Source organism: Aricia agestis, chromosome Z (assembly GCF_905147365.1).
Source record: "Aricia agestis chromosome Z, ilAriAges1.1, whole genome shotgun sequence".
Classification (NCBI taxonomy): domain Eukaryota; kingdom Metazoa; phylum Arthropoda; class Insecta; order Lepidoptera; family Lycaenidae; genus Aricia; species Aricia agestis.
The window spans coordinates 25,051,025-25,076,126 of NC_056428.1; the positions used below are offsets into that span (position 1 = coordinate 25,051,025).

A 25,102-nucleotide genomic window follows, 5' to 3' on the forward strand; every position below is an offset into this window, starting at 1 on the left:
GAAGGTATAATATTATGTCTAATGTCTATCTCTTATGGATATCCCACAATAACATTTTTGTCATTTACTTTTAACTTCAAATAATGGCTAATTTTCGAAGCGATTTTAACCAATACGGCAATAATACTTATTCAATTAAGTACTTTAAATAATTATTGATTTAATATAAGTACATCTAAGATTATTTAAATGAATGTTTTCGAAGATATTACAGTCTGCGGCTGCACTCAGAGACATTTAATGATGATATAACGCTTTAATTTATTGAAGAGTTTTACAGATAATAAAAAATAATAACTATTTATGAAGATTTTGGCATAAGCCCCAAAGCTTATGCCAAAATCTTCATAAATATTTACGAATCAATATTCGTCTCTGAGTGCGGCAGTTAGTTTAGTGACAACCTGTATACAGTATAGTTATGTTTGTCAATTTCGAGCGGAGATTGCTCCCATCATGCTCGCCTCTGCCAAACTCAAGCTGTCTGATACAATTAATCCGATATTGCCGTATATCCCGTATTGAAACCAGTGAACTCCGCTTTAAATGGGATATCGATGGAATGTTTACCTGATATGTCTCATATATTGAGAGTTGAGACCCATTTGGGAACATCAAAATTCGTGTTAGGATTCTTCGATATTATAATACTAGAGATCGACCAATGGTCGAAATTAGACCTTACTTGCAACGACATTAAGACTACTACCTATATTTTGTAAAAAATACTGACTTCTTTATAGTTTTTTTCAATTCTTGTCTCTGGGACTCAGCTGATCTCAGACTGGCCGTTTAAGCATTGTCTAATAGTATCTAAATTTAAATGAAAAAAACAATAATCCATTTTCAATTTGTCAACTTGTTGTCAACAGACAACCATAAATAAAAGAGTATAATTCGTATGTATAGGTTTCTCACTCAAAAATCTGTAATTTTTAACCCCCGACAAAAAAGAGGGGTGTTATAAGTTTGACGTGTCTATCTGTCTGTCTGTCTGTCTGTTTGTCTGTGAGTGTATCTGTCCGTGGCGTCGTAGCGTCCAAACGGGTGGACCGATTTTGATCTAGTTTGATCTAGTTCTAGCTGCTGCTGCAGCATCGTATGAACCCAAAGTAGAGATTTCATGTTTGGGCTCATATTAACGGTCTCATCGAAAAGGACATTGATAAATGGTAATCATGAGAATATGATTCTGTTGATATTAATTAATTTTCTGCACTATAACCAACACAAGTTTAAAAAGTATGAAATAAAATTAAATTAAGAAATTTAAAAAAAACCCCCGCCAAACGACGTTAAAAAGTAATGAAATAATATTTACTGCCTTCAAGTTCAAATAATTCCTAACTTTTGTAAAGTAATATTTTAGTCCATAATTGTTGTCAAGGTGTGTCGGGGGACCGCTAATATAGATGTTTGATTTCACATAACAAGTTTAAGGATCAATTCACAGCGAACTGAATCGAGATAATCAGCTGCTTGGCGGTTGTAGGTTGTAGTTTACTTAGCGGTCCCCCGACACACCGTGACAACAATTATGGACTAAAATATTACTTTACACAAGTTAGGAATTATTTGAACTTGAAGGCAGTAAATATTATTTCATTACTTTTTAAAATTGTTTGGCGGGGGTTTTTTTAAATTTCTTAATTTAATTCTATTCCTAGTAGTAGTGTCGTAGTGTGTGTAACATTTTATTTGTTAAAAATATATATGATAAAGCATACTTTTAAAATAATATTAGCTCATTGCACTCCTTCACCATATAAACTATAACTGTGCGAAATTTCATGCACCTACGTTTCCCCATTTTTCTTAAAAAGGGTAACAAAGTTTTTCTCTCACGTATTAATATATAGATAAGACTGGATTCATATGCGCGCGGCGGCTACACCGCAAGATAAGCTAACGTATATTACGAGATACGACTGCAGAACTGTACCTGTATCGAATACACGCTAAAAACTACGTTTTTTCGAATATTTATGATTAGGAGAACATATTATTATATGATATCGCGACCGCACCGCTGTTTAAATAAAATATCGTTACATACTTGGCTTGTGGTTTCGCGATGTAGCGGCAAAACCGCGCGTTCGCGCTGCCCCATAATCCACCCTAATCTTCTTATTCTCTTGTTATTTTGTTGTCAAACGAGGAGTTTGAAACGGCTAGACCAATCTTGATGATATTTTCTGTACGTATGAGACTTGGCTAGCAGATGCGAGCCAATTAGGTGTGTATAAAACGACGGCAAACGCCGGGTCAGCTTAGTGTAGACAGAAATTACCACTTAACTTTCAAAACCACATGAAGCTGAAAATGATCCTTAAAGCTCTCTTTTAAAATAGTTCCAACTTCCGTTCATTTAAAGTATTTAATATTTTAAAAACATAATAATATAATTTTTGTCCTTTGAAAGTGCATGATATGTGGAAGTTAATCATAAATTAAAAGTAAATACTTATTATCATACTCTACAATTATTAGCAAAAGTATAATAATTATAAACTCATCAATGTATCTCTCATGTAAATGTGCTTACGCTATAAACGAGAAAACGTAGTACTTAATTACATTTATAAGTACTTATTAAGTATTTGATTGGCTTCTTGGCAATTACTGCAAAACAATTTCTCAAAATTTGAAGGAATTTTCAAGTCGATCATATCTTCTTACACAATTTCATCATCAGACGTAACAGACAAAAATATTTTATAATACTTAATATTAAATACTTAGTACTTAAGGATGTTTGGTATGTCATAAATCGAATAATTTTTCTGGCCTACATTATTGTATTAACCCGATTAGTGGGTATCTATTTGCGTACCGGTACTCATTGTTATGCGATAAAACAGCTTATATAAACAATATGAATCACGGATCACGATTCACGGACGAAAAGCGATTCATCCACTTCACCAATCTCCACTGCGCTGTTACGTAGTTTATAATTTATATCCTCTTTGACTGCGCCAACATCATAATATTGGTGATCACTCAACAGAACAAAATCGGAACTGTCGTTCCTTTTTATTAATAGCGTAGTTAAAATTATTATTAATCTGTATTCGGTAGGTGACATTGAAATACATATCTATATATTAACTAGTTGTCCCGGCAAACGTTGTTTTGCCATATAAATATTTTTGGTATGAAAAATAGATGTTGGCCGATTCTCAGACCTACTCAATATGCTCACAAAATTTCATGAGAATCGGTCAAGCCGTTTCGGAGGAGTACGGGAACGAAGATTGTGACACGATAATTTTATACATTATAAGAAGATATTATGTGAGCAAAAAACTTTGGACCCCTTTTGACAAAAATCCGGAAACGTAGGTGCATGAAATTTCGCACAGTTATATTTTATATGGAGAAGGAGTGCATCGAGCCAACATTGTTATAAAATTATACTTTTATCATACGGTCTTATTTTAATAAATAAAACATTACAATCTACACACACTACCGTAGTATATGACATTCTCTTTGCACACTACAATGTGCACACTAAGCCAATGCCCAAAACACATGAATTATAGTATTTTATTTATGGTTGAAGTCTGTTGTCAAATTAAAAATGGATTGTTGTTTTTTTTTTTATTAAATCTGAAATAGTCAATACTTACTTTAAACGGGGAGCCAAAAAATAAGAATGTCAATATTTTGATAATAGAATATTAATAGCATTGAAACTTATAATTAAATTTAAGGTCGAATTTCGACCGTTGGGCGATCTCTAGTTAAAAATTATTTTGGTAGCCTTATATGCAGTAAATAATGGAAAGTAAACATATAATATAATACTTAAGTATTGATATATTTTTTTTTGACTTGACAATAAAACAACACCACATACAATCTACCGGAACAATAAGAAAAAACTGGCAGAGCTCTATATATAGAGTACTACATTTATGAGAAATCCAAAGAATGTTCCGGTAATAAATGAACGAATATTTCAACATTAGTGGATTTATCATCAACAATTATTGTGGCAGTTCTCGTAAATTGAGTCATTTATACTAATGTGTAGTAATATAGTTAGTACATAATGAAAATAGATAATTTGTATCCGCACCTCGACGCGGTTACGTCACTTTTTCGCGCGCCCCTGCCTGTGTGGCCGTTCCCAGTTCCCGTCGCGAGCGACTCGGCTTTTCGTTTTTCGCGTCTTGTGCTGCAAAATTGTTGATAAAAAAATAAACGTCAAGTGTAAAAAATTATTTCATTTAACCGTGGATTTTAAATTTGGAACTAGTGAAGTGAAAAATTTGTGTGTACGTCCCATTATGATTTTTGTGTTCAATAAAATACTTATTATATTATGTACTTACTTAAAAATATTTATCTGAGTTTTTTGAGTAATACGTATCTTCAATATTAATATTTAATACGCAACAATATTTTTTGAGATGTCAAAGTGAAAGAATAATTTATTAATAAGCATCTAGAAGGTAAGAATTAATTAGCATAATAGATAAAAGGTTTTAAAAGTTCTTTTAAAAATTCTCTTTTTACAATATCTCGTACTTAAGAAAAAGCTTTGGAAGATCAAAATATGGCTCGGGTTTTAAGGACAAAAAATTAAAATAGTAGAACTCGCGCACGACAGTTTCCGAGCCATTGACTAGGTAAACAATTATGATTTATGATATGGGGCAAAAATCGGCAATTAATATTATTTTTCCTATGGGAGCCCCCTTAAATATATATAATTTTCTTCATAATAATTGATACTTATTATTGAAGTTAATATCCACCTAAGTATTCTATGAAACCTTTAAGGACTGATTCCTACCTGTTGCCTTTCTTCAAAATATTTATAAATAAAACATGGCCCCCTCCATTATATTTATTTTATTTTGCTTTTTAGGGTTCCGTACCCAAAGAGTAAAAACAGGATCCTATTAGGTACTAAGACTTCGATGTCTGTCCTTCTGTTTGTCCGTCTGTCAGTCTCCAGGCTGTATCTAAAGAACCGTTACAGCTAGCTTCTGAAATTTTCATAGATTGTGTATATCTGTTGCCGCTATAACAACAAACACTAATAACAAAATAAATCATTAAATATTTAAGGGGGCTTCCGCCTCCCATACAACAAACGTGTTTTTTTTTTGCTATTTTCTGCTCGATATCAATAATGGCCAAAGATAGGCACTTGAAATATTCACAAAATACTCAATTGTACTTATACTTTAATAATTAATAATAAAATTAAATTAAACTTATTAATGAAGGGGGGCTCCTACACAAAAACACAATTTTTGGGCTATTTTTGCTGTATAAACGGTACGAAACCCTTTGTGCATGAGTCCGACTCGTACTTTGCCGATGTTATACCGGCAACTCTTAACTACTGTTCAACTGTCTAACTAGAGTAGTTCTCGAGATACAGCCTGTTGACCAACAGACGGAAGAACAGACAGCTAATTCTTAGTACCTAATAGAGTCCGGTTTTTACCGTTTAACCCTTTGCGTACGGAACCTTAAAAATGAGAAATATAAAAAAAAACATTTTTAAACACTGAATTCGTACGAGAGTCCAAGCCTCTAAATGTTAGGCTGTAGACATGACATTAAATTAAAACATACAAGATTGTCTCTTTCAAACTGATATTAGCCATTATAGTGTTTGAAACTAACAGGATGGTAATATAAGACAACGTAATAGATATCATAATGTTAGTTAGTAGTGCGTAGATTAACCAGTATTAAATGACATGTTAAGCCACGTCAAGGGGAGTAGGCGATGGATGGGTGACCGAATTTTATTTCCCTCGTCCCACATTAAGTTCCTAAATCCTAGTCTTTGTAGAACGCCCTTAATCGAATATATCGTAGGAAAATTGTAAATTCAAACCAAATGTTGTAGGACAAACAATAAAAAACATTTGCTGCAAACGAATTTAGCTAAGATGGTAAAAAGGGGAGGAAAAATTCATAATATGAATTAAGTCCTTAAAAAGAAGAAAGTTTGAAATGTTATTGCTCATATTATGCTCCGTAGATAGATAAATGTGTCTACTTTTAATGTATTTACCCTTAACGACTCTTTGGCTGTAAAATTTGAAAATTTCATTCCTAAATAAAATAAAAATACGCTAAATTTACATAATATAAATATAGGCATAAAGAATTGAATATGAACTTGAAAAAAATGACCCTCCTTTCGGCGAAGTTGGGCAGAGTAATAATAATTATACATATTATGTAATAATATTATATTGTACGTACAAAGTTAAATACATTAGACATACTTCACGCCGCTTCGGAGGGGAGTTTCTAATTTAAGGAAATATTTAATTAAGAATATGTAAAATGTTAATCATGGTCCATGGACATAATAAATTAGTCAGATTATGTAATTTTGAGAAACTGTTAACTTAACAATTTTTTCGCCTATGTTTTTCAATCTGTCATACACTACACCGACAGGACATGTGTTTTATGAAGTTAAAACTCGAATATTGGGTGTTCAGAAGATAAAAATCGGATTTGCTGTGAATGAGACGAAACGCATCAACTTGGAATCGTATAAAAAACGGAATATAGTACAAAAAGTTATTCGAGTCTAAGAATAATAATATTTATGATAAGAAATATCGCAAAAAGTAAAAAATTCAATGTGGTACTTTTTCTTTAGTTTAAAAAATTGTAATTTATGTTAAAAATTAATAAATTTCAGTAAATGATCGTAATTTTGAATGTTTTGCCAAGTTTCGGTTTCGGTTTCGGCCGAAACTAAGAGTAAGGCCGAAAGTTCGGTTTCGGTTTCGGCTGAAAAATCAGTTTCGGTCGGACACTAATCATTAAGTATTGTAATAGTACTTATATATAATAATATTACGTTTATTAATATACCAAAAACGTACATCTTGCTTGTACAATAGTTAGGATTTATAGTCGGATGGCACAGATTAGTTGATCTCTGACTTCGAAACTATTATAATGTGATTTCGGAGTCGGAGTATATAGTATAATACCTAGTCTTGCCATAAATAGGTACAGACACAAAGTTTTTTTTTTTCTATTGCAAATAAATTTTATTACTTTTACAGTGTATTAGTTTAATACGTAAATATAAAACAATTTAAAATATTAAAAGCTTATTGAAATTGGCCTTCATTGGCTACAATAACGTCATTTAAACATTGTGGCCAGTTATCATTAGAAACACGGACTCTTTTCATGGGAAAATTCTTCACTGCCAGTCGTATGGATTGTTTTAGTGACTCCAAATTATCACGGCATTTACAGCAAGCCATACTCTGTAAAACCGACCAAAAATCATAATCCGGTGGATTAAGATCGGGACTAGACGACGACTAGTCTTCAGCTCTGATAAAGTCCGAAACGTTCGTTTCCAACCAAGACCAAACCGACCGAGCATTATGACCCGGCGCCGAGTCTTGTTGGAAGGACCATTCTTGATTATTGAACTTGGTGTTGAACCTTAGAACTTCAAGTATAAAAGCATTTTGTTCGTTAAAATGTTGTATAATTGTAAAAAAATCTCATCCGTAAACAAATATTTTTTGTGACCTCCCTTTGCGTACCGCTTCAGTAGTAGTTTAAATTTTACCACCCTTTTTTTAAATATTATCAGTTAGGAAATAACCAGTATGTCTCATGTAGGCTGAAAGTCCTAAGTCATCATTTAAAATACATGGCATGGTTCTAGGTGCTATATTTATCTCGTGAGATAAAATCTTTTACTTTCGAACCGATTTTTTCAAATTCTTTCCCTTACTGCTTTAACCTCATTTTTCGTACGAACACTGCGTGGACGGCCAGATCTTTTTCTGCCACAAGCAGAGGAGGTCTCATTGTACTTATTAATGGCCCGGTACACAAACATTTTACTAATACCGAGCGTATGGAGAGTTTTAAAAATGACGTTGGACTCCATGCCTACTTTGTGTGATGCAATCACAGCGATTTGGTTCTTTTGATCACCCCACTCCATTTCAATATCGCAAAATATTGTAAAATACATTGGCGCCAAATTGGGAAAACACAATAAACAAATATATAAAAATTACAGAATCCAAATTCAAATGTAATATTTTGTTTATTTTTACTAGTGACAGTATTTATGGTCAGACTGTATACCTATTTATACCTACGCTGTGTAAATATTTTTACTAATAAATAATTCATATTTTATCAGAAATCAAAAGGAATACAACTAACGAATCAACAGTGACAGTGCAGTGAACTTTATCAAACAACAATAATAACCTCTACTATTAATTTAATATTTTCTCGCTGTAAGCTGCTTACAGTCTGTAAGCTCATTATAACTTGTCTGTAGACAAACGCTTCCATTCTATACTCGTTGTTTTAATTTATACATATTATAACGTTTGTGCCGTCGAAGGGCAAATTGCAAACAAAACACAAAAAACTTGAGATGAAATAAAATTACATAATATTGGCTTTTATCGAATGCAAGTTATCTAATACCTTGAATTTTATTTCGATGTTAGGAATACATAGCTGGAGATATACCTATGTATTTGTTTTTTTTTTTGTTTACTAAATAATTTATGTATTTAATATTAATGTATTTTTTTAAAGAGAATTAAGTAATTATTTTACGGGTGTGCAATATTTCCAAGACAGGAGTAGGACGCCATTAAAACACTTCTATTACATACGATTTTAATTCGAGCCACTAACAAGGATCGAGTTTCTACTTTCTTATAAAAACTTGTAACATCACTAACAGCCAGTTCTATAATGTTTTAATAATAATAAGTTAAGATGTAAGTTTATATATTATTTTGTTCGAATCAGCTAATTATTAAGTTTTTAAAAATACTTACCTAGTAATGATATTATATTAGGTCCTTACATAATATGAAATTGGCGTTTTGTAAGGCAGGAATAAAAAAACGATTTTTTTTATATAATACAGGGGTTCCCAATCTTTTCAGGCTGCGGCGCACTTACAAGCATAAAGTTAACCTATATATTAACTTTATGCTTACAAGTCAATATTTTGTCACTGCCGCGGCGCGGCGCGGCGCGTCGCCCTTTACCTAGCTATTACAAAAATATACATATTTAAAACACCTTTAATTGAATTCGGTTTAGCGGTTTAAGCATAAAGAGTTAAGCCATACACTTCCACAGTTATAAATAATTTTGTAGTATTGATACACTACATTATCTACATTATTCTATAGAATAATGTATGACTTATGAGTAAGTTGTAGCAATAATTATGATTAACGGTAAGTATACCTTATAAATAATAATTAATAAGTGTTCATTAAGAGTATGTTCGTTGACGAAAAATGCCGTCAGTAAATATTTTATCATCAACTCATCAGTGACTCATCATAATCATTAAGTTGATTTAGGCTGGATTTATATTATATGCGATTGCAAGCAAATGTATATATGTAACGATTTATTTAAATAGCGGCGCAGCCGCGCTGTCATACGTACCATCGAGGAAATTAATTCCTAGGCAGTTGACAGACCAACGCACGTCATTTGGTCGGATCATGTCAATTCAATGTTAATTGTGATCTGTCGGCTAGGTTTGACATTACGCGACCAAACTGCGTAAGTCCCTCATCTGCCTAGAAATCAACTTCTCTGATAGTTCATACAATTTGCTTGTCATCTCTCGGTGTAGCCGCCACCGCGCGTTCGGGAGGACGTATATGCATAATATATAATTAGATAAGTAAATCCAGCCTTAGAAGATTTTACTAAACTTTTTAAAAATACATTTTAAGCAGAATACATTTTATTGGAACTCGACAGATTTCTTTTCTCAAGACTACTGAAAAATGTTCTGTTGCCGCAGCCTCCTACTAACTTTATGTAACATCATTCGATGAAGGATTTAAATTTCATTTTCTTTTTAGGTTGGCGGATTCAGTGGCCTAGGGCGTACTTGGCTGACCCCAATATAGAAGAACTCTCATCAACATAGTAAGTTTTGCTTTTATTTCATTCATGCTTTTCTAACATTTATTTTTAATCCTATGAAAAGAATGGATGCAATTTTGCTGCTTCGATTTGATGTTGCTTTTTTACGCATGAATAATTTGTGATTAGATAATATTATTAAGGTGTACTTTAGCGTGTAGGTATTTAGTACCTTCTATTTGTACTTCAGTTGAGTGGCACTAAATTCGAATAAAAGAATATATTACTTACTGCAACTTTTCACGCTAAAAGCACGACAAGCACCAGCATAGACAGCAAACAAAAAGTTTTGTTCAACGTTTAACAACGTTTCTGTTAATATTTTTTTAATAATATTTTATTTATTTATATATTAAGCATAGGATACACAAACATTATATTTAAACCGAATGGCAGCACCATTAAACCCGACAAGGGTTCGTCTCGGTGCCATATTTGCATTAAACTACCGACTATCTGGCAGCCTAATTAAATAAATCAATAAATTATTAGTTTAATACAAACTTGGAAGTTAGATGTCGAGCGCATACGCAAGCGAAGTACATAGAACGGGTGAAGTAAAATGGTACACACCGCCGCGCACGGCCGCGGTGCATCGCTCACTACTGATCTGATCTGAAAGGTAAGCATTTTTATACGATTCGAAAAGGTGATTCTTTATGATTTTATGTAGGGTCTAGACTGTATTTTTTTCCTTAACATCTGTTGGGATCTGATTTATTAGATGGGGTATTATATATTGTGACGTTCTCTGACCATAGAAGTTTGTAAATTTGGGCGGTATTAAAATTTTATTTGTGACTTTCCTGGACCTTTTTTATTGATATTTCAATAAAGAATATAAAAAAAATTTGTCCGGTTGAAAAATAACAATTCCTTACAATTGTTTAAACAATGTTTGTTTAAACAATATTGCACCGGGTTGCGCCATGGCAACATGCATTTATATCATCAGGAGGGCAATTTGTAGAGGATCGCATAAAAAAATTGAGGTGGAATAGTTTCCGGTACTCATGCGCCGACTCGTGCTGCTCTAAGTGGCACTTTCAGGGTTTTCAGTTGGCCTTGTGAAAATGACACATCTGTTATTATTATGAATGAGAAAGTTAAGGTCAAAGAAAATTTATCACGAGTCCTCAGCGCTGCAAATCAAAAAATGTGGATTCTATGTATATCCAGATGATATAATATTAGCCAGATGATGAAGTAAGTTACAAGGTTTGTTCAAATAATACGGGAAAAAATGAGTAATTAAAAATTATGTTGTAAAATGTTATTTACCTATCCACTTCATCCAGTTATGTCTTCAATTTAGACATTCGCCTTGTTGACTCACTGCAAACGCGAATAGAACGTTATAGCCAATTCCCAGGCTCGCTCGTTATCATAACAAACATCCCCAGTCATAATTCCTCTAACTGATAAGATTGGTGAAGGAAAACAATACTTTCTTGTAATGGCATCACGTCATACGTGACACGACGGACGACCTTTATAATTTATATTACACAATATGTTGCTCGCAACTTTGTTGCGTCGCGTAACACGTTCCGTTGTTGCGCGGGATTCGGGTACCGAATTTTCGGAATTAAATTATTATTAATTATTATTATGTCCTTTCCCGGGGCCCAAAGTACTACATACCAATTTCGTTATGACACATTTTTCGGGATAATAAGTATCCTATGTCCTTTTCCTGGACTGAAAGTATAGAAATAAGCAAAATCAGTTCAGCGGTTTAAGCTACACAGTACACAGGTACATATTATGTTATGTAAGTGTAACGCCTTTAATATAAGAGATTAGGCTAGGTATTATACTATATCTGTCGCAGCCGACTGGTTTAAACAGCCGTTCAATCAAACAGCTAGCCCTTTGACTAAACAACGCCATTTAATCACACGTCTAGATTTTATATTGAATATTTTAGTCGCTCAAAACGTTCTACACTACAGCTGATTCAAAAGCCGCCGTCTAATTGAAGTAGTTCAGCGCGCACTGCTGCGGCGGTAGGTGCGTTTTATTTACAATATGGCGTCAACTAGCAGGTGTTTGTTGGTGTTTGTGGTTATTTTTCGGAAAGAAAGTAGTTAGTAAAAGTTACAAGTGTTATTAAAGAGACAAAAATTGTGGAGACACATACGAGTGAATTAAAATTTCAACAAATATTCGAGGAGAAATTACGGTATTATGAAATAAATGGACGCAGCCTCCCCCGAAAGGGGGGTTCGGGGGGCACAGCCCCCCGTCAAAACAAAAACAAACACAATCCAGAAAGTCTAAAAGTTGGTTAGGTTAGAACTTAGACCACAACACAGAGGGAGCCGAGCGAGCGCAGCGAGCGTGCTGCGGCAGCAGCCAGTGACCGCCGTCAAAAAAAAGGGGGGCACGGGGGGCGCAGCCCCCCGCCAAAACAAAAACAAACCAGCTGGCTAAGCGTCGTCTAGCTGTAGTGTTGAACGTTGTAGTCAACAAGTCGGCTAAACGACGTATAGCCGTGATTGAATGGCGTTGTTCAGTCAAAGTGCTAGCTGTTTGATTGAACGGCTATTTAAACCAGTCGGCTGCGACATATACATGTTTATGGAAACTGATACTGGAAACTAATGTATCCAGGATAAACATGAAATCTCTTTTGTTTCGAATTCTCACTGAAATCAATATCAGTGAGATCCATCTGTCGAATTGGTTCAGTTTCAACGAAGATCGATGTGGTATCGAAACAAAATTCACACAGCTTTCAACTTCTCATGATGCACGACGTCAAAAGAAAAACTAAAGGAAAACTTTTCCTATAAATCATGGACTTTAAGCTATGTAGACACAGATATTTTAGTCATACTTATATTATAAACGCGAAAGAGTGTCTGTCTGTCTGTTACCTCTGTCCTCTTCACGCCCAAACTGTTAAACCGATTTTGATGCATAAGTTAATATACCTAGCGGAATATAGAGAAAAAAGGCCTGAGCAAGCGAGATGTCACTATCAGTAACACAGCGTGGTAAAGAGAGTCCTGCTGTCATGTATAACACATGACAGCAGAACTCTTTTTTTGACGTTCAGTCGGCACTTATCGGCACGTTGACAATTTAATCTCATAGAATTCATGTTTAATCATGCTTGTGTATCACATATTTTTACACACAGACACAACACAGATGTAAACCAATTTCGGTTTCGTTTGACTCGAGCTCGAGATTGTTACTCTATTCCGCTAGGTATACTTATTAACTTTAGGTTTTGATGCTACTGCTGACAGACACACACAAGTACATAGACTGACAGACAGACATGCACGTCAAACTTATACACCCTTCGTCAGACTCAGGAGTTTTAAAAAAGAACATACGAGCGAACAAGCCCTGAAACATTAATGGCATGTCTTTGACGCATTGGCAATTGCCATCGGTCAGCCATTAAGAAGAAGAAGAAGAATTGCCATCGCGATCGGCGGGGCTAAAATGGTCGCTTTGAAGAATCACGATATGAATCATAATATGATTCATTTTTCTAAAATCGCAAAATGCAACTCTGCTTGCAATTAATTTCTGTATTTTTGTACTGACTTGACATTGCATTTGTCAGTTTGACAGTTTTGACAATTCATTTGCTGGATTGATTGAGAGGAATTGCTAAATGTGACCATTTTAGCCCCGCAGGTAAAAGTGAAAATTGTATTTCCTAAAAGCCTGTCCGCATGTCCACGTTACGACGTCGCCAACGTAGACCGGTGCGTGGCACGGTACGTTGTCGTGACTTGAAAATTTACGTCAACGTAACGTAAAAATGCACGTCACGATGTAGCTACATTGTACGTCACTATGCCTTGTAAAACTGCTACATTCTTCACTACTTATCTAAATATGCACCGCACAATACGTATTCTGTTTCTGCTGTTGTTAAGAAGAAAAGAAAGAGATTTAAGAAAAAAAGTAATGAAATAATATTTACTGCCTTTAAGTTCAAATAATTCCTAACTTGTGTAAAGTTATATTTTAGTCCATAATTGTTGTCACGGTGTGTCGGGGGACCGCCAAGTAAACTACAACCTACAACCGCCAAGTCGCTGATTATCTCCATTCGGTTCGCTGTGAACTGATCCTTAAACTATAATGTTATGTGAAATCTCAAATCAAACATCTACATTAGCGGTCCCCCGATACACCTTGACAACAATAATTATGGACTAAAATATTACTTTACACAAGTTAGGAATTATTTGAACTTAAAGGCAGTAAATATTATTTCATTACTTTTTAAAGTTGTTTGGCGGGGGTTTTTTTTTAAATTTCTTAATTTAATTTTATTTTAATCTTATTAAACTTGTATTGGTTATAGTGCAGAATAATTCCTATCAACATAATCATATATTCTCATGATTACCATCTATCAATGTCCTTTTCGATGAGGCCGTTAATATGAGCCCAAACATGAAACCTCTACCTTGGGTTCATACGAAGCTCGGTTCCTATAGAATCCAGGTGATGTTGCAGCAGCAGCATGTAATAAATTTATACGTGGGAGAGCCATGCTTCGGCACGAATGGGCCGGCTCGACCGGATAAATACCACGTTCTCACAGAAAACCGGTGTGAAACAGCGCTTGCGCTGTGTTTCGCCGAGTGAGTGAGTTTACCGGAGGCCCAATCCCCTAACCCCTACCCTATTCCCTTCCCTACCCTCAACTATTCCCTTCCCTTCCCTCCCCTATTACCCTATTCCCTCTTAAAAGGTCGGCAACGCACTTGCAGCTCTTCTGATGCTGCGAGTGTCCATGGGCGACGGAAGTTGCTTTCCATCAGGTGACCCGTTTGCTCGTTTGCCCCCTTATTTCATTAAAAAAGAAAAAAAATGTAAATATTTACTGTCTATCTACTTCTTACTGGTTGTCGCAATTAAAATGAGCCCAAACACGACACCTCTGCTCTAAGTTGGCGTGGAGTTGGATATCCTAATGATTACCAGGTGATGCTACAGCACCAGGTCAACTTTCCATTAATATGTGTATACTTATATTGTATATTCACAAATGTCACGAACTTAAATTAAATAGAAAACCCATCAAACGAATACAAGTTGCTAACGGCCTTTCATGAACCAGATAAACCCTGATTGTCCAGCACTGAGCAGGCTGATGATGATGAATTATAACTAACAACATATCGATCATGTCAGCTTTCAAACAAAAAAAAACTAGATCAAAATCGGTCCATCCGTTTGGATGCTACGATGCCACGGACAGATATACACACATACAAACAGACAGACAGACAGACACGTCAAACTTATAACACCCCTCTTTTTTGTCGGGGGTTAAAAAAGACGTAAAATGTTGCTACACCGTGACGTGCATTTTCATTTTTCACGTTAGGTTGACGTAAATTTTCACGTCACGTCAACGTCCCGTGCCACGTTACTGCAACATTCCACGTGGAGATGTGGAGTGTACACAGGCCGTAAGGTATTGTTGTTTGTTCGGTATTTTTATACGGTCCAGTAGTCCTTACGTAAATTTTACTTTATAATGGCTTTTTGTACAGCGAGAAAGCAGGGCCTAGTTAAAGTAAGTTTCTGCTCTCCACATTGCTTGGTCCATGGGCCATGATGGACCAATACGAACAATTATTATTAACGTGTAGAGGGATATATATTATTATTCGTATATTATGTCCATTAGTCTGAGCGATAAGTTGAGAATGGCAAAATATAGAGATAAGGATCTTAAAAATACGTGCGATAGCTCATTAGATTCGGGAAGACGTCTAGAAAAATGTATCGGAAGCGTGTAGGTTGCAAAAAAAGGTAAACAATTTTAAGAAACTTTTTTTTTTCAATTTTTTATTGCACCTTTTCAAAAAAAATTCTGCACTTTGCTGTAGATCGTTGTTTTTGTATTTTTTAGGAGTTTCAGAAAAAGAATAAAAAAAGTTCTGAATGTTTAAAAAATGTTACAATTGCAGGCTTATTTTCAAGTAAGTACACATACAAAATATAATCGGCCAAGTGCGAGTCGGACTCGCGCACGAAGGGTTCCGTACCATTATAGAGCAAAATTACGTGGGAGAGCCATGCTTCGGCACGAATGGGCCGGCTCGACCGGAGAAATACCACGATCTCCCAGAAAACCCTAACCCTTTATGTTAAAACCCTTAAAGGTTTTTGTTTGTCGTTATGTTTTTTATCATTATTTGTTATATTCACAACATATCAAAAAGCGACAATATTAAGACTATGCAATCAGTAAAAAGGTTCCAGGAAAGCAACCAGCCCCTAGAAACTGACAAAACCATGCCGAGGAGTTTCCATCAAGTATTGAATCCATATTTTTGTAGTGCGGTCTGGCAAATGCGGCAGATTGCTTTTCATTGGTTGAGAGACTGATGTTAGTAACACATAATAGGACGAATGGTTGCTTTCTTTAGCTGGCCGTGGATGTCATACTCACTGCGGAATTATTAAAACACGTGATTTTAGTGAATCGAGATGAAATATAACAAGCAGAGTTTTTACCAGCACCAGCGCCAGAGACAATTTCTTATGTATAACAGCATGCCAACCATGGGGTTAATCTTCCAAATACATTAAAAGCAACCTTCCGCATTTGCCAAAATATTATGGTCTGGTCTGATCAATTATATGGTAATTTGTCTATATGGAATTTTGTCTATTGTGACTAGAACTAATGACTACAAAAAGCTTTTAGATGTAGTGTAATGTAAGATTTTTCAGTAATTTAAGATTTTCCACTAAGTTAGATGACAGAAAAGTTACCTTAAATTGCAAAGAACATTCAGCTTCATACCTTAGCAAGGCAGACAAAAGGCAATTTCAAGTAAAAAGTAGGCACAAACATTTAATTACAGATATAATGTATGCCAACATCTATTAGGACTAAATAATTATTAATAACTTGACAATCAGCAATAAAAATGTAAAAGATTAAATAAAGATTTGTTGGCATACGTTTTATATTTAAGGTTATTCTTCCATTTACTGTCTTCAAAAATTATTGATAGATTTACATATATTTCATAAAATACAAATACATTTAATAATATAATATGTAATTTGGAGGTGAAGCTTGTTGTAATACTTAATCTTGGCTCGAAAATCTTAATCCCTAGCTTTGATAAGATCCAATATAATATAATAAAATAGGATATGTAAATAGTCGCTTCTATAAAAGTATAGTACGGCCATGCCCGTTCACTCGAGACTTGGTTGGGCACTGTCGTGACCGCACACTATGGTATTTAAATAGTATTTTACTGGAAAGGTGTTGGCAATCGCTGAAAATCATATTTAAAGTATTTTCGCATCGTTAATCTTTGAATTTTAAGAAAACCCGAAAAACCCGGGTTTTGAAATTTGGGTCCGGGTTTCGATGCCCTAATTAAAGTACACATAATATAACGGCTGCCTTCACATTAAGTCGCGAGTAGTGCGGCAGCCGCGGGATGCGACTAATATGAAGGCAGCCTAAGAACTTTGAGAAAAAAATCAAGTACCTACCTACCTAACTACTTGTTGCTATTATTGATATAGAGCAAAAAAGGCAAAAAAAAAACACGTTTGTTGTATGGGATATGAATTTGAATTTTATTTTGTTTTTAGTATTTGTTGTTATAGCGGCAACAGATAATATAATATACATAATCTGTAAAAATTTCAACTCTCTAGCTATTGCCGTTCTTGAGTTACAGCCTGGAGACAGACAGACAGAGGAACAGACGGACAGACAACGAAGTCTTAGTAATAGGGTTCCGTTTTTACCCTTTGGGTACGGAACCCTAAAAATTTATTTATTTATTTCGATTTACCAACAGAATATCATCTGAATATCAAAAATGAAAGATAAAATTGTCAGTTTTGGTTTAGTCACCTTTTTAAGTAATCATTTAATGTCTCTGAGTGCGTTATTAAGTAAGTATAGCAATTGGCAATTTGGCACACTCTCCGTGTTGTCCACGTGACATTAGCAACTAGGCCAGGGTTGGAATGTCCTTCCACACCTCATCACGACCGACTCCATTGTAAAATAATATAATTTTTAACTATACTATACCGCTACATAGCTTTTGTCAAAATATATTAGAGAAGTAAAAACTCACACTGAGTTCAAATACTTCTCTTATTATTAATATATAAAATTCTCTTGTCACAGTGTTTGTGCGCGTACTCCTCCAAAACGGCTCTACCCATTTTTTAATTAAATTTTGTATGTACGTTCGTTAGGTCTGAAAATAGGTATTTATATTGATACTATTTTATATTATTAGTTAGCTCTCCCGGCAAACGTTGTTTTAAGCCGTATAAAGTATTTCGTCCATATTATTTATTGAAGTGACTAAATAAGTATGGCACCATGGCAACGTCCATCGCTACCCCGTCGTCGCACAAACAATGGTCGCCGTCAGTCATGACTCCCGAGTTCTAATAATTTACTATTATTTATTCAACAAATGCACTTATCAATAAAAAAAGTAGCCAGTAGCTGATTCTCAGACCTACTGAATATGCATATAAAGATTGGTAAAAATCAGTCAAGCCGTTTCGGAGGAGTACGGTAACTAACATTGTGACACGAGAATTTTATATATAAGATGTATATTGATACTAGAAATACTTTTTATATTGTTATAAAAATTTATATGGCAAAAGAACATTTGCCGGGTCAGCTAGTATGTTATAAAGATGTAAAGTTTGTAGAGTGTTTGACGTTGTATGTAGTAACTAGCTGTTGCCCGCGACTTCGTCCGCGTTAGCATAGTAGATCACATCCCAAGTATTATTTATTGTACAAAAATATTCAATATACAGAATTGACTTTCCTACGATTTTCGAAAATCGTAGAGATAAAAATGAACTAAAAGAAAAAACCACGTAAACCAGCTTACAAAAAGAAATGAAATCCCACCAAAAACAAAAGATGAGAACATAATATTATAGTTCGTCGTGTCAAAAAGTAGTGAGATCTCATGTAGAGCCAAGTTTCTAACCTTACATACTCAACCCTAAATCTGAAAACCTTAATTTTACCCTAAATCGCGGCAAAATATTTGATAATAATATTATAATGTGTCAGCCGCACGAGAAGAATCTAAAAACTCTACACATTAGTCAAAATCGGTGGCTTGGATATTTTGTTATTCGCCAGGGCTTTGAACTTAATATACAGTAACTAATAATAAATGGCCAGGCCACCGATTTTGACTAATGTGTAGAGTTTATAGATTCTCCTCGTGCGGCTGACACATTATAATATTATTATCAAATATTTTGCCGCGCTTTAGGGTAACATTAAGGTTTTTAGATTTAGGGTTGAGTATGTAAGGTTAGAAACTTGGCTCTACATGAGATCTCACTACTTTTTGACACAACGAACTATAATATAATGTTCTCATCTTGGCAACATTTTTACATGAAAATGTTTTTGGTGGGATTATATATAGATTTTTCGCGCGGCTTTGCTTGCGTAATATAGGAATTTCACGCAACCGTACATTTTTCCGCAGAAAATAGCCTTTGTTCCTTCACGTGGTCTATTATTTATGTTTACCAAATAACATAAAAATGGCTCCAGTAGTTCTTAAGATAATAAGCAATTTCAAAAAAATATCCTGCGTTTTTTCCACATTTTCCTTATTTCTTTTCTCCTATTAGTCTCAGCGTGATAAAATGTAGCCTATAACCTTCCTCGATAAATAGGCTATCTAACACTGAAAGAATTTTTCAAATCGGTCCAGTAGTTCCTAAGATTAGCGCGTTCAAATAAGCGCTTTCATATATTTTCCCACGTTTTTTCCACATTGTCCTCTATTTCTTAGCTCTTATTAGTCTCAGCGAGATAAAATATAACCTATAGCCTTTCTAGATAAATACGCTATCTAAAACTGAAAAAAAATTTCAAATCGGACCAGTAGTTCCTGAGATTAGCGCGTTCAAATAAGCCCTTTCATACAATTTCCCCCGTTTTTTCCACATTTTCCTCTATTTCTTCGCTCCTATTAGTCTTAGCGTGATTAAATGTAGCCTATAGCCTTCCTCAATCAATGGGTTATCCAACAATAAAAGAATTTTTCAACTCGGACCAGTAGTTCCTGAGATTAGCGCGTTCAAACAAACAAACAAACAAACTCTGCAGAATTATAATATTAGTATAGATAATACCACAGTACAGTAATTATAGACTATAGTACTATGTAGAATCAAGATCTACTGATCTATTTAAAAAAAATAACAACTATAGGGAGTCACGTTATAATCGTACTAGGTATTCCGGTATCTTGTCATGGACTGTACAAATTTAAAAAAAATTGTATAACACCACTAGAGGTACCAGAAATTGGGTAAATCAGTTTTTAATTATTTCACTTCTATTTTTAACGATTTTAAAGTTATGCATGGATGAACAGAGTTACAATCATCAATTTACACCTGAAAAGTTAATTAAACTGAGTTATTTGTACCTAATTGAATGTTATAAACACTGAGCGTAATTGAAATTCCCCATGCGGTATTCCGTATCTCGGAATCGGCTCCAACGATTTTCATGAAATTTTGTATATACGGGGTTTCGGGAGCGATAAATCCATCTAGCTAGGAATCATTTTTAGAAAATGTCATTTTATTCGTGTTTTATCGAATACCGATAATATCGAAAAGTTTCATTAAATCCGTTCAGTAGTTTTTGCGTGAAAGAGTAACAAACATCCATACATACATCCATACACACATCCATACATACATCCAGACTTTCGCCTTTATAATATTACTAGATGTCCCGCGCGGCTTCGCCCGCGTAAATTAGGAATTTTACAGAAACCGTACAATTTCCCATAAAAAATATTTCCCCCGTTTTTCCCACATTTTCCTGACTTTCTTCGGTCGTATTAGTCTTAGCGTGATAATATAATATAGCCTATAGTCTTACTCGATGAATGATCTATCTAACACTGAGATAAGTTTTTAAATCGGACCTATAGTTCCTGAGATTGACGCGTTCAAGCAAACATACTCTTCAGGTTTATAATATTAGGTAAGTATAGATTTTTTTAAATTATCGCTTGACAAACTCGAGTCTCGATCTAAAAGACTATGAAATGGTATATCATATAATATGATAGTGATGATGATGATGATGATGATGATGAATGTAATTTGCATAGTAGCATATGCTTTCTGTTCTTAAAACAACGCCGAAACTCCCAAACTTGTATCTATAAAGAATCAGGAGATACCTCAGCACCTTCCGAACCACGGTATACCAGGTATATCTCGGTGCAAAATCTTACTTGTTGGTAGCATATGCTTAGAATACTTCTCACGAAACCGAAGTCACCACATGTTTCCCTATAAGTTTTGACGAGTTCCCTCGATTACTTATGGATCCTTCATCAGATCACCACTTTTGTGGATATAATACCAAATTGGGATGATACCCTATATACCAAAAAAAAATTTTGAAAATCGGTTAACAAACGGCGGAGTAAAAGTTGAAAGTTGAAAGTCGGTTAAAATTGTAGCCTATGTGTTATTCTGATGTATAAGCTATATTATTGTAAAGTTTCATTAAAATCCGTTCAGTAGTTTTTAGTAACAAACATCCATACATCCACACATCCATACATCCAAACAAACTTTCGCCTTTATAATATTAGTAGGACTAGTAGGAAGTAGGACAAGTAGGATTAAGTAGGATTGCCCACTCAATCGAATAAAGCGTTCGTTTGGGTGAAAAAGTGAAAAAATTAGTAGTAGTTAGTAGCTTGTACTATTATCTTATCTGTGGTAGTAGCGTACTTTTACAATTAATGTACACGTAGTTCCGTATTATGTAACTGAGTAAGTACATCCAAAAGAAGATGATATTATAATAGGCTGTAAGTATTCGGAATTTTTTATCCTAGCTAGCCACTTTGTACATCTAAACAAAATATTAAATAAGTAGATTATTCTAATAAAAAAACAATTAAAATACCACTACAATACCTGACAATACCTTCGCATTGAAGGGTAATGCTTAATTGAAAAGTCAGAGGATTTGCGGAAAAACGCGTTTTCCTATTTTCCGGTAACTGGAAATGCCTGTGGCGTGTTTTCATTGGTATTTTTTATTTCTTTGATAGGTAATTATTTTTAAAATCGTTCGAGTGTTTTAGGTACTTTTTTAAGACTTATTTATTCTGAGTTTGCTTTTGAAATGACTCAATATACAGAATGTAACAAAACTAAGTCATAAGTAACACTTCAGACGACGCGACGCTGGCCTCTGCGCTGGGGCGCTTACGAGCTGCATACAAAACACGAAAAAAATTTGCTAGTCTATACTCTATATAATACGTATAAGGGACACATACAAACCCTAAAGTACTATTACTAAGTTTTGTTACATAGCTCCTAGACTAGAAAGGTCAATGACCGCTGGTGCCACCTTAAGTTGTCCTGACTATACTCTCGCTAAAACTCGTGAACAGCTAAACCGCGTTGACTAATAATTTTAGTCTTGAAATGTTCGTGGAAGTTTAGGGAAGTTTTATTTAGGACGAGGTTTTTCCCGCGGCTTCGCTCGCTTTAGCAAGTATTATAATATACAAACTTTCATCCCCTTGGGGTAGAATTGATCAAAATCCTTTCTTAGCGGATGCCTACGTCATAACATCTACCTACATGCCAAATTTCAGCCCGATCCGTCCAGTGGTTTGCGCTGTGCGTTGATAGATCACCATGTCAGTCAGTCACCTTTGAGACAGTTTGAGTTTTATTTTATACTAGCTGTTGCCCGCGACTTCGTCCGCGTGGACTTTAGTTTATAGTTGTTCCCGTACATCGATTGAGTCGTTGAGTCGTTTACGCGCAAATCAGAAGAGTATTTTTCGTGGGAACCGCACATTTTGCCGGGACAAAAAACATTCCTTGTCCCAGATTCAAATTAGTATCTTCAATCTCCATGCCAAATTTCATCAAAATAGATTAAATAGTTTAGGCGAGAATCATAGAAGTTTATTGTGCGGGAACCGTATATTTTCTGGGATAAAAAGTATCCCTTGCCCTTTCCCGAGACTCAAAGTATCTCCATACCAAATTCCATCAAAATATATTGAATAGTTTACGCGCAAATCATAAAAGTATATTGTGCAGTAACCATACATTTTCCGGGACCAAATGTATCCTATGTTCTTTTTCGGGACTCAAAGTATCTTTATACCAAATTTCATTAAAAATGGGTCCAGCCGTATACGCGTGATTTCGTGACCACGCGAAATGTAACGTTCCACGCAGCTTCGCCCGCGTAAATTAGATATTTTACAGACAAATTAGTCCACAATAAATTTCCTATGATACTTCACGTGGTCTACTTCTTATTTGTGCCAAATAACAGAAAAATTGCTCCAGTAGTTCGTGAGATTATCCATTTCAAATAATTTCCCCCGAATTTTCCACATTCTCCTCTATTTCTTTGATCCTATTAGTTTTAGCGTGATAAAATATAGCCTACAGCCTTCCTCGATAAATGGGCTATCTAACACTGAAAGAATTTTTCAAATCGAATCAGTAGTTCCTGAGATTAGCGCGTTCAAATAAGCCCTTTCAAATAATTTCCCCCATTTTTTCCACATTTTCCTCTATTTCTTCGCTCTCATTAGCCTTAGCATAATAAAATATAGCCATAACCTTTCTCGATAAATGGGCTATCTAACACTGAAAATTTTTTTTAAATCGGACCAGTAGTTCCTGAGATTAACGCGTTCAAATAAGCCATTTCAAATAATTTCTCCCGTTTTTTTCCACACTTTCCTCTTTTTCTTCGCTCCATGAGCGTTAGCGCAATAAAATATAGTCTATAACCTTCCTCGATAAATGGGCTATCTAAAACTGAAAGAATTTTTCAAATCGGACCAGTACTTCCTGAGTTTAGCGCGTTCAAACAAACAAACTCTTCCCAATTATAATATTAGCATAGATATATATATATATATATATATATATATATATATATATATATATATATATATATATATATATATATATATATATATATATATATACCCGGTGAACTTCGTATCACTTTTATCTATATATATATATATATATATAAAAGTGATACGAAGTTCACCGGGTAATTACGGGTAATAGCTATTTTGTAATATTGGTATGGATGCGATAGTAATCTGAGTATGATCGAATTGTGCGGTTAAATCGGCATCAACGTAACGGATAAATGACTCATATTCATCACACTCATATTGTATGTGTTATAATTAAAACCAGAGGCCAGATTGTATTTTCTGATAAACATGAACAATATGAAAAGGACGATAATGGACAATGTATTATAATATGTGTTTTATATTTTACTTGCAGATGATAAAAAAAACTTGTGCGCAGCTTTGCCCGCGTTTTAACGGTATTCTGTTAGTAGTCGTACATTCTATGTACTGGCATAAGGCTTAGGAACAGACGAATGGCACTTGTCGGCGCCATCGTCTGTTCGTCTGTAAGCGCTCTAATCAGTATCATAATAATTAAGTTCGTCGTTGTGGTCTACTCTACCACCAAAATCCGACATGTTGCACACGTCATATCAGAATATTGATAGAAAGTAGAAACGTTGTCAAACGTCGAACAAAACTTTACTGTCTATGCTGGTGCTGCCTCTAGCGTTAAAACATTGCAGTAATATAATATCCTTTGTAGAATAAAGCTGTAAGAGTAACTTAGTTCACAGGCCACAGCGCAAATATCACCTCGGGGAAGCATTCGCAACGGTAACCCCACGAGCCGATTCTTTGAATGAAACTCCCAATTCCGACTAGTGCAGGTATATTGGTCATAGTGCTAAGCCAACACGTTTTCTTTATCGCGTCTTTATAGAATCGCCATTAAAAAATGTATGGAATTGACATTTAAAGCAAATATTTTATGAAATCGACATTAGATTGAAGAGACTAGAAGTGATAAAGAAAACGTGTTAGCTTGTGGGACGTTTACATTCAGCTACTGCCGCTGCTCCTCGCGCTGCCGGCAACATTGCCCAATACTTCTGCGGCTGTAACGACGCAAGTTTGTGTGTTTACACCGTGGTTTACACTCAGCCCTTTACATACCGCGCTAGACAGGCGACAGGGGCAGCGGCATGACGAGT

General features: G+C 34.8%; 1 protein-coding gene across 2 annotated transcripts in view; it reads left to right on the forward strand.

Moving 5' to 3' along the window:
- LOC121739360 (ras-associated and pleckstrin homology domains-containing protein 1) overlaps positions 1-25,102 on the forward strand; it is a 179,783-nt gene that overhangs the window by 108,040 nt on the left and 46,641 nt on the right. For both annotated transcript variants that reach the window (XM_042131793.1, XM_042131794.1), the window contains exon 3: positions 9,894-9,960. The gene's annotated coding sequence lies outside the window, so the exon portion shown is untranslated. The remainder of the gene's footprint in view (positions 1-9,893; positions 9,961-25,102) is intronic.